The 15,735-nt window shown below is 37.5% G+C and overlaps 1 protein-coding gene across 1 annotated transcript in view; it reads left to right on the top strand.

Moving 5' to 3' along the window:
* rorc (RAR-related orphan receptor C) overlaps nucleotides 1-15,735 on the top strand; it is an 80,926-nt gene that overhangs the window by 51,051 nt on the left and 14,140 nt on the right. The window lies entirely within an intron of this gene.

Raw genomic sequence — 15,735 nt, 5'->3', positions numbered from 1 at the left:
AACAGCGACTTCTTTAAGACTGCTGGTTATTGATTAACTAATTAATTATTAATGTAACTACAGTACTTTCATAGTTTTTTCCAATAAGTGAATTTATTCCAAATTAAGTAAATACACTGGTGTACCGCTCAGGTGGTAAAAAACACACGCTGGAACCAGAGCTGGGATCTCGAATACATCGTATCAAATCTCAGCTCTGCCTATCGGCTAAGGCTGAGCAGTCACATGAACAACGATTGGCCCGTTGTTCAGATATGGGCGGGACTAAGCCGGATGGGGTCTCTCTCTCATGACTGGTGCGGTTACGACCTCTGCTGGCTGATTGATGGCACCTGCACAGAGAAAAGAGTGCTCTCAGGGTGTGTCTCTTCGTACACAACGCTGAACTGCACTCGTCAAAGTGTAGGTGATAAAATGGATACGGCATGCTGCCCACGTGTTGTGTTAGCTTCGTTCTCCTCAGTCAGAGCAGGGATCGGCATTGGTGGAGAGGAAGCGTGACGCAATCGGGCAATTGGACGCGCTAATAGGAGGAAAAAGGGGAAAAAAATTCATAAAGAAAATATATATATAAAATAAAAGTAAATACACTGGTACCTTGAAACTCAACGTCCCTTAAACTCGCCCCTCATTGAGAAATATGTACCCTTAAACTCAACGTGTTCAGTTTGTTTTTAAAAATGTATCACATGTATCTGTGTTTATCTGGATTTTCCTCTCTGTTTCACTTTTAAACTTGTGTTACAGCTCGAGCTTCTGAGAAATTGTGAGAATCAGCTTTTTATTTCAGTGTGTTTATATTATATTTGTGTTATTTTCAGTGTATAAGTGTCAAAAACAACATCATTATTTTACATGAGACTAAAATATATGCAGTTGTACAGGACCATGGACGCATTAACAGGTTTCCCAAACATCTTTATGGGAAAAAATACCTAAAACTCAACATCATTAAAACTCAACACCACTCCCAGAACCAACTGATGTCGAGTTTCAAGGTATCGCTGTAAGTGAATAAGTGAAATAAGTGAACTTATTTATTTAGAAGAAATCAAAACAAACAAAAAACAGTAATTTTTAACACACCCTTGTGTTTTAACTACTGGCACCCCTGCATTAAACCGGGGAACAAACGCAGTCAAATTTCATGTTTTGAATTTTAAAATAAAAAAAACTATTCAATCTGCATTGCAATTGCAATTTCTGCAATTTGTATTTAATTGCTGAATGTAACATTTTACAATTTAACAATCTAAACAGACCAGGCATAACATTCTGAGCACTGACAGGTGAAGTGAATAACACTATTTATCTCTTCATCACGGCACCTGTTAGTGGGGGGGTTATATTAGGCACCAGTGAACATTTTATCCTCAAAGTTGATGTTAGAAGCAGGAAAAATGGGCGAGCGTGAGGATCTGAGTGAGTTTGACGAGAGCCAAATAGTGACGGCTAGGCGACATCTCCAAAACTGCAGCTCTTGTGGGGTGTGTCCCGGTCTGCAGTGGTCAATATCTTTCAAAAGTGGTAAACCGGCGACAGGGTCATGGGCGGCCAAGGCTCACTGATATACGTGTGGTCCGATCCAACAGACGAGCTACTGTAGCTCAAACTGCTGAAGAAGTTCATGCTGGTTCTGATAGAAAGGTGTCAGAATACACAGAGCAGCACAGTTGCAGGGCTGTTTTGGCAGCAAGAGGGGAACCAACACAATATTAGGAATGTGGTCATAATGTTATGCCTCATCGGTGTAAATGCACCAAGACTTTTGCACATGTCGGTTTACCTGTGCATTAAATGTAGAAACATTTGTTTCCTGAAGACTCACTTTTCTGTAATGCTTGATGGGATTGATGGGATTGATGGGATTGATGGGATTGGATTGCTTGTGGAGATTTTTCGTTGTTTTCATTCTGGTTTGCATATTTAATTGGGTTCCTGATGCAGCCCTGTTTATTTTATCCCGTCATTAAGATGGCCAGGCTGTTAGCTTTTCTCAATACTGAATCTCTCAAAATCCTTTAGCGTCTTGGTTCCATCGTTTTTACACATCGTTAGCAGGTGCGGTAAGCTAACAATCGTGGAGCTGACTGTATATGATAGGGTGGTATTGCATACAGGGCAGGTATAGACAATACCAAGGGCTCCAAGTGGAACAAGACAATGCGTTAAACTGTTAATATACATTTTGCTGTATTAGCAAAGCTACCGTAGCTATCACAGATAGCATCAGACTTACGGTTCTAGGGCAAACGCAAGATTCTATCTGTGTTTTCTGTAAATGAGCTTAACTACAGAGGCACATTTAGATCAGAACTGATTGAGGTACCTTCATTTCCACGATAGTATTCGAAGATTATCTGATTCTTCAATTTTGGAAAGAAACAGACAGTGAACGCACTGATTTAAAACCTCGCTAAGTGAGGTGTTCCATATGAGGCTTTCCACAAGTGCCCATGGAGTCCAAGGGACATTTCTGAGATCAGACACTGATGTTGGACGAGAAGGCCTGGCTTGCCATCAACCTTCTAATTTATTCCAGTGGTGATTAATGGGTTTGAGCTCAGGCTACTAAAAACAGAATCGTGTTGATCCACGTTGATTCAAGCCTTTGTAATAGTTTTGAAATGATCCTGCATGGGTTGATTGTGTGTAATGTGTGTTGATACACCGCTGTGTTGGAATCATCTAATTGATTTGATCTAAAACTCTTACATTATATGTCCTGAAAACATCTCATTTTAAATAATCATCATCATGTCTCATGTAATATGTGTTTAAAATATCCAGTCAGGCATGATCGTTTAGATTTCATGCAGAAATCTCAAGTAACACATTTAAACGATCTAATCAGACGAGTTCATTCTAATTCATTACATGTGTTTAAATTCTCTAATCAAACCTACTCATTTCATGCAGAATTCTCAGGCAATCAAATGTGCTCAATATCATTTTACACAACAATCCAATGTAGTACATGTTTAAATCTTTTAATCAGACATTGTAATTCTGATGTAATTTGTGTAGAAATGTAATGCAATATTTGAGCAAATTCTCTATTTAACATTTTAATTTTGAATTCATGTAGCAATCATATATAATACGTGCTTAAATTCTCTGATCAGACATTTTAATTCAATGTAGCAATCTTACGTAATACGTGTTTAAATTCTCTACTACAGTAATTTTGTGTCAAATCTGCTTCAAATTATCTAATCTAACACACACAATAAACAATGTTCATTGTAAAAAGCGCTATATAAATAAATTTGACTTGACTTGACTTGAAATCTCAGTAACGCTTATTTTGATTGTGTGTAGAAATCTTAAACGGTGTGTTTGAATTCACTAATCAGTGACAATCATTCTGATTTAGTGTATTAGACGTATATAATCTGTTTAAATCTTATGTGTAAATCTTATGTAATATGTGTTTAAATTCTATAATTTATTACAGTGATCTTGTGTCATATCTGCTTAAATTATCTAATCAGACACGTGTATTCTAAATTAGTGTGACTTTTATATAATACGTGTTTAAATTCTATAATCAGACATGGTCAATCTGATTTAGTGTACCAGTCATATATAATGTGTTTAAATTCTATAATCAGACATGGTCAATCTGATTTAGTGTACCAGTCATATATAATGTGTTTAAATTCTATAATCAGACACGCGTATTCTAAATTAGGGTGACTGTTTTATGTAATATGTGTTTAAATTATCCAATCAGGCATGCTCCATCTTATTTTATGCAGAAATCTCATGTAACACATTAAAATGATCTAATCAGACGAGTTCACTCTAATTAAGTACAGCGATTTCTTGTAATACGTGTTTAAATTCTCCAATCAGACATTTTAATTCCAATGTCCTGCAGAAATCGTATGTAATACGTTGAAGAACGATCTAATTAGATATTTTATTTCTAATTTCACGCATAAGGTTTATGTAATACGTTTAAATGATCTATCCAGACATGCTCAGTCTGATTTAGTGTAGAAATCTTATGTAGTTCATGTTTAGTTCATGCGTAAATTTTAATTACATGCAGAAATCTCATTTAATATGTGTAGTAATTATCCAATCAGACATGTTCAATCTGATTTAGTGTAGAAATCTTATGTAATATGTGTGTAAATTCTATAATCAGACATACATATTCTAAATTAGTGTGATAGTTTTATATGAGATGTGTTTAAATTATCTAATCAGACACGTTCAATCTGATTTAGTGTAGAAATCATGTACAACATTAAAATTTGTCTAATCTAACACACTCATTTTGATTTAATGTGTAGGAATTTTCCAATCAGACATGCTCAGTTTTACAGCAGCCGTATGTAATGTGTTTACATTTTCTAATTTAATTCTAATTTCGCGCAAAAATCTCATGTAACACATTTAAATGATCTAATCAGACAAGTTCATTCTAATTTAGTACAGTGATTTTATGTAGTGTTTAAATTCTGTAATCAGACATTTTAATTCTAATTTCAAGCAGAAATCTAATATAATACGTGTAGGAATTCTTTAATCAGACACAGTCAGTCTGATTTTATACAACAATCTTATGTAATATGTGGAAAAAAATTTGAATTCTAATTTCATGCAGAAATATTATGTAATATGTGGAAAAAAATCTCTAATCAGTATAGCTCATTCTGATTTAGTGTGGAAATCTTAAGTGATGTGTGTTTAAATTCTATAATCAGACATGATCGTTCTGATTTAGTGTATCAGTCGTATATACTGTAATACGTGTGTAATTTCACTGTGATTTAATGTACAGTAGAAATCATGCGGAGGTTGTGTTGGAGATAACTTCTCTTGTGTTTGGTGACCTGAACCATTATCTGGTCGTATCTTTTCTCTCATTAGTTCCGTTTGTGTTTTGTTCTGGTAAGCTGATGCGTCTCTTCCTCTGAGAGCGGTTTAGTTTAGGGAGAGATTAGCTGGTTGACACTGAGAACAGGAGGTCTGAGATAAGGAACGAGGCCAGAATAAGAGAAACGTGAAGGTTTCTGGTGTGTATCAGCGTGTGATCGAGGAGGCGATCGTTTACTCTTTATCAGCGTGTGGTTTTGGTGGGGGAGGACGAATTAGAATGCGGCGTGTGCTTTGTTTGAAAAGTCTGAATGTTTGTGTGTGGCACGGTTTATAGCACGGTTTATCTGGTACATTGATATTTTGTGATCACAGGACGCTGTTGACTGTAATTTTTTTTAGGTTGGAGCAGGATTCTCCTCCCAGCATTTACGTTAAAGTGATTAAAAAATCCCAACAATCCTGCTGCACCTGATACATTCGTACCAGAACACACACTACTGATATTAACACATTAGTGCATTGCACTGCAGTGTTGAGAAAGGTCCACCACCTAAATATCACCTGGTCAGTCTGTTCAGTTTGGGCACTGTGGGTACAGAGCAACCCATGGGCTACAGGCAGTAATTGTATACCCCACGTTTATCTGTATAGTACAACCCCAAATCAGAAACAGTTGGGACAGTATGGAAAATGCACATAAAATAAAAACAGTTTCTTACATTTACTTTGGCTTTATTTTGATGTCAGACAGGATGAACCTGAGATATTTCATCTTTTATCTGCTCAACCTCATTTCATTTATTAATAAACATCCATTCCTGCATTTCAGGCCTGCAACACATTCCAAAAAAGTGGGGAGGAGGGAAGTTTAGGGCAACAAGAGTAATGAGGTGAAAAAACTAAATAATGATGTGATTCCAAACAGGTGATTGTAATCATGATTTGGTACAAAAGCAGCATCCAGGAAAGGCTGAGAGTCTCTGATGAGTAAAGATGATCAGAGGATCCAGTTTGTCCGCAAATGTGTGAGAAAATGATTGAAATGTTTAAAAACAATGAACCTCAAAGAAAGATCAGAAGGGATTTGCATATTTCTTCCTCTACAGTGCAGAATATCATTAAAACATTCAAGGAATCGGGAGGAATTTCAGTGTGTAAGCTTAATCTGAACGCTCGTGATCTTTCATCCCTCAGACGGCGCCGCATCAAGAACCTCCACTCAACACTAGCTGATATAACCACATGGGTGAGGGATTAGTTTATCAAACCGCTATCAAGCTCTACAATACAGAGTTACTGCACTAATTATACTTAAAACTTTACTGTGCAAAAAAGAAGCCACCATGTCCAGAAGCTGCGTCGACTTCTCTGGGCTCAGAGGCATCTAGGATGGACCATCACACAGTGGAAACGTGTATTGTGGTCAGATGATTCAGCATTCCAGGTCTTTTTTGGAAAAAAATGGACGCTGTGTGCTCCAGACCAAAGATGAAAAGGATCCAGACTGTTATCAGCAACAAGTCCAAAAGCCTGAGTCTTTTCCAGACAATGCAAATCCACCTGCTGCACACATTACAAAGGCGTGGCTGCGGAAGAAGAGGGTACGGGTACTGGACTGGCCTGCCTGCAGTCCTGACCTGTCCCCAATAGAGAACGTGTGGAGGATTTCGAAACGACGACGACCCCCCGTACTGTTACACATCTTAAGACGTGTTTGCTGGAAGAACGAGACAAAATAAAAGCTGAAACACTAAATCACTTGGTCTCCTCGGTGCCAAAACCTCTTTTAAGTGGTGAAAAGGAACGACAACATTACAAAGTGGTAAATGCTTTACCGTCCCAACTTTTTTTGGAACGTGTTGCAGACCTGAAATGCAGGAATGGATGTTTATTAATAAATGAAATGAAACTGAGCAGATAAAAGATGAAATATCTCAGGTTCATCCTGTCTGACATCAAATAAAAGTCAAAGTCAATGTAAGAAACTCTTTGCATTATTTGCATTTTCCATACTGTCCCAACTTTTTCTGATTTGGGGTTGTATAACACACACCTAGAAGTGAAGTAGAAACAAAAAGAGAGAGATGTTCAGGTCTCTGTGGTTGACTCAGTCGTTATTGCAAACCTCAAATAACAGGAAATTCACCGGGCGTGCGTCTGTACTTTTCACCCACCAGTGCACACACACACACACACACTCAGTAAAGAGCAGAACGTCCTTGACCGTCTTCACGCGATGCCGTTGCATAACATGCTCTCATCGCGTTCCCACGCACGGATGTGAGGAGCCTGCTGGAGTTCCTCTCCGGCCCGAAATCAGGGCAACGCGTGAGAGCTGACACACTGACATAAACACACACTGACACAAACACACACTGACACAGAAACTCCAGACACGTCGACTTCCATGAGCGACTCTGCCGTGTGAGCTGAAGTGTCGCAGGGGAAGTCGAACCCGTGTCATCTAAAAGAAAAAAATTGTAAATAAAAAAATTGCCACAACTGAGACTCCCGTAGAAGATCAAGCACAGAAAGGTAACTGGGTAAAGTGGGCATTAAGCAACTAAAAAGGCACAAAAGGAAGGACAGTATTCAGACAGTAGGCAGTGATAGCTCAGTGGTTAAGGTACTGGACTAGTAAACAGAAGGTTGCCGGTTCAAGCCCCGCCACCACCAAGTTGCCACTGTTGGGTCCCTGAGCAAGGCCCTTAACCCTCAATTGCTCATCGTGTTCTGCTCACTGTGTAAGTCGCTTTGGATAAAAGCGTCTGCTAAATGCTGAAAATGTAAATGTATTCGAGAAGCCACAGCACATTTGTGGTTCTCCAAGAGGCATTTAATGGCTTAGCAAACTTAACAAATAGAGAACAGTTTTTATCAACAAGGACTGGAAAGCTGATCAGGCAGTGTGAGCTTCATGGAAGAGCCACACACTCACACCTGTGGTTCCCCAAAATGCATTTAATGGCTTAGCAAACTTGTGAAAAGGTGTAAAAGGGCGAAAACACCAGTCCTGGTCCTACAGTAAGGTAACATGACGTCAGCATCGTATTGTGGCGACATTTTCATCAACAAGGACTGGAAATCTGTTCAGGCAGAAGGCCAACCACAAAAAGGTAGCTGGGTAAAGTGGGCATTAAGCAGAGAATCAACAAAAAGGCCAAAGGTGACTCGGACACAACCTGAACACATGGAAGAGTGGCAAGAAGAAGGACACAATTCAAAAAAGCCACATAGGAAATCACATCTGTTGTTCTCCAGAAGGTGTTTAATGGCTTAGCAAACTGTTCCTACAGTAAGGTAACATGCTGTCAGTGTCATATTGTGGCGACATTTTCATCAGCAGAGACTGGAAAGCTGATCAGGCAGTGTGGAAATCTGCTTTGGCATGTTGAACCCATATAATTAAAAAGAAAACAATAGAAAAATGAATAAATTGGCACAATTGAGACTCTACCTATAGGACCAACCACAGAAAGGTAACTGGGTAAAGTGGGCATTAGGCAGAGAAGCACTGAAAAGGTCAAAAGTGACTCGGACCCTTCACAAAGCTGAGCTTCATGGAAGAGTGGCTAGAGTAAGGACAGCATCCAAAAAAAGCCACAAAAAAAAACATATTTGTGGTTCTCAAAAAGCATTTATAATTCATAATGCCAAGTTCACACTGCACGACTGGATCTCTTGCACTCATGAGTCTTTTAAGTCGTTGTGGTTTTCACACTACACGACTGATCGGTTATAGGGGGTTTCACACTACACCATTTTTTCACCAGGAGGAATCTCATGTGAGTCTATCTGGTCTCACAAACTACGTTCTGTCATGAAAACACACGTGAGAAGTGACGAGGGGTTTAGTGACACCACGTCCAAAAATGCACGTCAACAAGAAGCGAGCGATTAAAGTTGTTTGTGTGCTGATGTGCAGCGTAAAAGCAAAGAGGAAAAATAAATTAATCTGAGTGTATTTTGAACGTGAACAGCAGGGGGCGTCGGTTCTTTTCTGCACTCAGTTGGAGATTAATAAATATTTTTGCAATGCAGTGTGGGTATTATGGTTTAGCGTGGACGATAAGTCACAAATACTGTAAAGCTTGTGTGTGTGTGCTGATGTATTCTGATCTAAGCTATATTACACCCCTGTACCACGTTTTTACTCCTCCCCCGGGTTCATCTCACCCTGTATCCTGCGTTCTCATTGGCTGTAGTTCGACACCGCAATCGCCACCGATCGCAACACCTTTCACACTGAAGGATTTTAAAACAGCGACAGGTCCAGATATTTAACATGCTAGATATTTTTCTTCGGTCGCAGATAGAGTCGTTGAACAGTTAACACATGATGATCGAGAGCTGATTTTCGATCCCCGAGCGAACGCCGAGTTGCTTCCGAGCTGCCACATCTAGCGGCGACCAGTCGGGGCAAAAATCATGTAGTATGAACTACGCATAAGCAAACTTGTGAAAAGGTGGAAAAGGGAGAACATACCAGTCCTGTTCCTACAGTAAAGTAATGTGGCGTAAGCTTCATATTGTAGTGAAGTTTTCTGGAAAGCTAATCAGGCTGTGTAAAAATCTGCTCTGGCATGTGGGCTGAAATGTAGCACTACCAAGACGCCTATAGAAGGCCAACTTGGGTAACTGGGTAAAGTGGGCATTAAGCAGAGAAGCATGGGAAAGGCTGCTCAGTAGGTAACTCGAACATAACCCGGAAGGTAACGTGTCACTAGTGTCATATTGTGGCGACATTTCATCAGCAGAGACTGAAAATCTGCTCTGGCGTGACGAACCCGTGCAAGACGCAATAAACCAGGAGATCAAGTGCTGTATGATTCGATCCACTCGTATAAGCCACTGCACGATGAACCTAAAATAAACCTGCCACAGCAGCTTCTCTGTAACTTCTTCAGATCCACTGTGGAGAGCATACTGACAAGCTGCATCACGGTCTGGTACGGCAGTGCCACTGCTGCTGAACACAAGGCCCTTCACTGCAACCGCACTTCCATCCATACTGGACATCTACAGAAAAAGATATCTGAGGAAAGCCAGGAATATTTCCTCTGACCCCACACACCCCAGCCACTTATAAAATGTTTTTATCCACGAGCAGTTAAACTGGTCACTCCTGCAACACCTACCAGGACATAACATACCTAATTCTGACTGTCACTACCCAACCCTGCACAATAAACTCATAAGACTGTACCTTCATTGCACTTTCACTTAAACTGGACTTTGTTTACCTAAACCTGCTACCACTACCTCAGATCTGTCTATGCACCTTGTCTTTGTCTATACACCTTTTTTTTTTAAACCTCCCCCATCCCCTCTCCCCCATTGTTTTTGCACTTTTGCACTGTAGCCTGACAGTGTTTCGTTATACTGTACAACCCTGTATTGTATAATGACAATAAACTTGAATTGAATTGAATGATCAAAAAAGAGGAAGCGTCGGGGGAAGAAGCTATGATGAAGACTTAGAGGGCGTGGGAAATAAAAAAGGAGAAGGGGGAGGTGGACATTCCTGGCAGTAAGAACCCAGATAAAAGCGTCTCTTACCGGCAGGCGAATCCTTTGTGAGAGAGATAGAGAAAGAGAAGGAAAGAGAAGCGAGCGAGGGCATGAAAGAGGACCAGTCAGAGCGAGAGAGGCGCCAGTAAACCACTTAAAACGATTCTGAGGTTCACACTTCAGGTCCTCCTCTTCAGTCTGTCAGATATTCCCCCACTCTCACTTTATTCTTCTGCTCGTACCCTCCACACGCTTCACCCCAGCTCTTATTTTACTTGTTCATGTTTTAATTCGGCTCCCCTTCACTCTGCAGAAGCTTTGATGGTCCTGAAGAGGAAACTTTAATTATGTCTAGTAAAAGGTCAAACTAATACGACTTCTGATTTCTGATTTCACTAATCACAAACATCATAAACTCACGGCCTGTTATTGTAGAATTATCACTGAATACAAGCTTTATACATCAGTAGTGATTTAGTTCTAACCTGGAACTAACAAATAAAACTCAATACTGATTCAGTTCTGACATTCTCACAGTTCATCTCAGTGATGCTCAGTGTTATAAATAATGTATAAAATTTTGTGCCTCACATGTTCTTTCTTTCTTATTTTCTCTCTCTATTTCTTTCTTTTGTTTTGTTTTGTATTTCTTTACTTCTTTCTTTCTATCTAATTTTCTTTTGTTCTTTCTTACTTTTTTACTTCATTCTTTTACATTCTTTTTGTTTATTTTTCCTTTTGTTTTTTCTTTCTTTCTTTTTTTATCTTTCTTTACATTTTACTTTCATTCTTCATTTATTTAGTTCTTTGTTCTTTCTTTTGTTCTTTTTTTATTTCTTTCTTCCTTTTGTTTTGTATTTCTTTCCTTCTTTCTTTCTATCTTACTTTCTTTTGTTCTTTTTTGTTCTTTTTTCTTACCTTATTTTGTTCTTTCTTTTTTTTACTAAATTTTTTATATCTTTTTGTTCTTTATTTATATTCTCCTTTTTTTCTTTGTTCTTTCTTTCTTTTTCTTTCAATCTAATAAAATTTAAAATTTAACTAAGCATGTGGCAGCGTGAAAAAAGTAACTGTATTTCTGACGACCTGTTATTATATAATTATAACAATGAAAACAAGGTTTGTACAATTAATGCATCAGTAATGATTTAGTTCTTACCTGTAACTAAAGATTTAGTTCTGGCATTCTCAGTTCATCTCAGTGATGATCAATGTTACAAATGATGTAAAAAATTGTGTACCTTCTTGTTCTTTCTTTTTTTTTCTTTTTCCTTTTTGTTTTGCTAACTTTTTTACTTTCTTTTTTCTTTATTTCTTTTTTCTTTTTTCTCTCTTACTTTCTTTATTTATTTTGTTCTTTCTTTCTTTTGTTTTTATTTCTTTCCTTCTTTCTATTTTACTTTTTCTTTTGTTCTTTCTTTCTTTTTTACTAACTTTCTAGTTTTTTTCTTTCCTTTTTTCTTTCTTTTGTCCTTTTTTAATTTCTAATTTCAATTTCTACAATTTCTAATTTCATTAAGCATAAACGGTGGCATAAAAAAAAACACTGTGTATTTTTGACGGCCTCTATTATTGTATTATTATCACAGTGAATTTGAGGTTTGTACAATTAGTGCATCAGTAGTGATTTAGTTCTAACCTGGAAGTAAAAATAAAACTCAGTACTGATTTAGATCAATACTGACATTCTCACAGTTCATCTCAGTGATGCTCAGCATCTGTGCCTTTTCTTTCTTATTTTCTTCATTTCATTCATTTTTTCTTTCTTCTTACTTTCATTTTTGTTTTTTTCTTTCGTTCTTTATTTATTTTGTTGTTTGTTCTTTCCTATGATAGTAATAAAAATAATAATAATAACAGCAATAATAATGATAATAATAATAATAACAGTAATAACAGTTAATAGTTAATTAATAGTAATAAAAGCAATAGTAATAATAATAATAGTAATAATAATAATAATAATAAAAGTAGTAGAAGTATTAATAAAAAAATTAAAATAAATAATAATAATAATAGTAGAAGTAATAATAATAAAAAATAATAACTAATAAATAAAAACAATAATAACTGTAATAATAATAGTAGTAGTAGTAGTAGTAGTAATAACCTAATTATAATAATAACAATAACTGTAATAATAACAATAACTGTAATAATAATAATAATAATAATATTTGTAATGTGTTGAATTATTGATGGTTGTTTTTAATGTCGTTGCTATCATGATCTGTGGCGTTTTGGTTTTGGACACCACACGGTCACATGAACACATTCAAGTTCCAAGAAATCTGACAGTTAAATTTACCAAAATATTGACCACGAGTACACACACACACACACACACACACACACACACACACACACACACACACACACACATTAGTTCTCTTCCTGCTATCTGTTGAATCTCTTTGATGTGTTTCTGACTGATGTTTGATTAAATCTACATTACTTGAGGATTTATGTTATATACAGTGTATCACAAAAGTGAGTACACCCCTCACATTTCTGCAGATATTTAAGTATATCTTTTCATGGGACAACACTGACAAAATGACACTTTGACACAATGAAAAGTAGTCTGTGTGCAGCTTATATAACAGTGTAAATTTTTTCTTCCCTCAAAATAACTCAATATACAGCCATTAATGTCTAAACCACCGGCAACAAAAGTGAGTACACCCCTTAGTGAAAGTTCCTGAAGTGTCAATATTTTGTGTGGCCACCATTATTTCCCAGAACTGCCTTAACTCTCCTGGGCATGGAGTTTACCAGAGCTTCACAGGTTGCCACTGGAATGCTTTTCCACTCCTCCATGACGACATCACGGAGCTGGTGGATATTCGAGACTTTGCGCTCCTCCACCTTCCGCTTGAGGATGCCCCAAAGATGTTCTATTGGGTTTAGGTCTGGAGACATGCTTGGCCAGTCCATCACCTTTACCCTCAGCCTCTTCAATAAAGCAGTGGTCGTCTTAGAGGGTTTGGGGTCATTATCATGCTGGAACACTGCCCTGCGACCCAGTTTCCGGAGGGAGGGGATCATGCTCTGCTTCAGTATTTCACAGTACATATTGGAGTTCATGTGTCCCTCAATGAAATGTAACTCCCCAACACCTGCTGCACTCATGCAGCCCCAGACCATGGCATTCCCACCACCATGCTTGACTGTAGGCATGACACACTTATCTTTGTACTCCTCACCTGATTGCCGCCACACATGCTTGAGACCATCTGAACCAAACAAATTAATCTTGGTCTCATCAGACCATAGGACATGGTTCCAGTAATCCATGTCCTTTGTTGACATGTCTTCAGCAAACTGTTTGCGGGCTTTCTTGTGTAGAGACTTCAGAAGAGGCTTCCTTCTGGGGTGACAGCCATGCAGACCAATTTGATGTAGTGTGCGGCGTATGGTCTGAGCACTGACAGGCTGACCCCCCACCTTTTCAATCTCTGCAGCAATGCTGACAGCACTCCTGCGCCTATCTTTCAAAGACAGCAGTTGGATGTGACGCTGAGCACGTGCACTCAGCTTCTTTGGACGACCGACGCGAGGTCTGTTCTGAGTGGACCCTGCTCTTTTAAAACGCTGGATGATCTTGGCGACTGTGCTGCAGCTCAGTTTCAGGGTGTTGGCAATCTTCTTGTAGCCTTGGCCATCTTCATGTAGCGCAACAATTCATCTTTTAAGATCCTCAGAGAGTTCTTTGCCATGAGGTGCCATGTTGGAACTTTCAGTGACCACTATGAGAGAGTGTGAGAGCTGTACTACTAAATTGAACACACCTGCTCCCTATGCACACCTGAGACCTAGTAACACTAACGAGTCACATGACATTTTGGAGGGAAAATGACAAGCAGTGCTCAATTTGGACATTTAGGGGTGTAGTCTCTTAGGGGTGTACTCACTTTTGTTGCCGGTGGTTTAGACATTAATGGCTGTATATTGAGTTATTTTGAGGGAAGAATACATTTACACTGTTATATAAGCTGCACACAGACTACTTTTCATTGTGTCAAAGTGTCATTTTGTCAGTGTTGTCCCATGAAAAGATATACTAAAATATCTGCAGAAATGTGAGGGGTGTACTCCCTTTTGTGATACACTGTAATATTGATCTGATGTCCTGCAGTAGAATTGAAAGCAGGTTATCGTAGTTACTGTAGTTACTGTATTTACCGTAGTTACTGTAGTTTGTTACCGTAGTTACTGTAGTTACCGTAGTTACTGTAGTTTGCTACCCTAGTTACTGTAGTTACCGTAGTTACTGTAGTTTGTTACCGTAGTTACTGTAGTTTGTTACCGTAGTTACTGTAGTTTGTTACTGTAGTTACTGTAGTTACCGTAGTTATTGTAGTTTGTTACCGTAGTTACTGTAGTTACCGTAGTTACTGTAGTTTGTTACCGTAGTTACTGTAGTTACCATAGTTACTGTAGTTTGTTACCGTAGTTACTGTAGTTACCGTAGTTAATGTAGTTAGTTACTGTAGTAAGTTACCGTAGTTATTGTAGTTGAATTGTGGTGATCGAGTGCTAAGGAGAGTTAGTAAAGTAGTTAGTGAACGTGTCCTGAACCACAGAGCACCACAGGGTCTCACAGCACTAAAACTCAATACTGATTTAGTTCTTACAGTTCATCTCACTGACGCTCAGCCTCACAAGAAATGTAATGATGTGTCTCAGATCTTCTTTCTTTCTGTCTTTTTTTTTTTTTTACTTTTGTCGATTTTATTTCTTTCCTTTTATTTTTTTCTCCTTACCTTTTTCTTTCTTCTTTTCTACTTACTTTCTTTTTTGTACTTTCTTTCTTATGTTCTTTTGTTGATTGTTGTTCTTTTTAATTTTTTTTCCTGTCTTTTCCTTTGTTTTCTTTCCTTCCTATTTTTGCTTTCTTTCTTTCTTTATTTTTTATTTATTAATTTTTTTTTGTCTTTTTGTCCTTTCCTTGCTTTTGTTCTTTCTTTATTTTGTGCTTTATTCATGTATTTATGTATTTATTTATTTATTTATTTATCTTTTTCTTTTTCTTTTGTTCTTTATTTATTTATTCTCTTTTTCTTTGGTTCTGTTTGTTTTCTTTTTTCTTTTGTTCTTTCTTTCTTTACTTATTTATTCTCTTTTTCATTTGTTCTGTTTGTTTTATTTTTTCTTTTGTTCTTTATTTATTCATTCTCTTTTTCTTCTGTTCTTATTTATTTATTTACTCTCTTTTTCTTTTGTTCTTTATTTCTTTTTTTTTTTTTTTTTTTTTTTTTGTTCTTTCTTTCTTTCTTTCTTTCTTTATTTTCTTTCTTTTGTTCTGTTTGTTTTATTTTTTCTTTTGTTCTTTATTTATTTATTTATTTATTTATTCTCTTTTTCTTTTGTTCTTTTTTTTCTCTTTTT

This window comes from Trichomycterus rosablanca, chromosome 3 (genome assembly GCF_030014385.1).
Source record: "Trichomycterus rosablanca isolate fTriRos1 chromosome 3, fTriRos1.hap1, whole genome shotgun sequence".
Lineage (NCBI taxonomy): Eukaryota > Metazoa > Chordata > Actinopteri > Siluriformes > Trichomycteridae > Trichomycterus > Trichomycterus rosablanca.
Note: the sequence above shows the minus strand (reverse complement) of the source record. Positions and strands in the feature narration are given on the sequence as shown.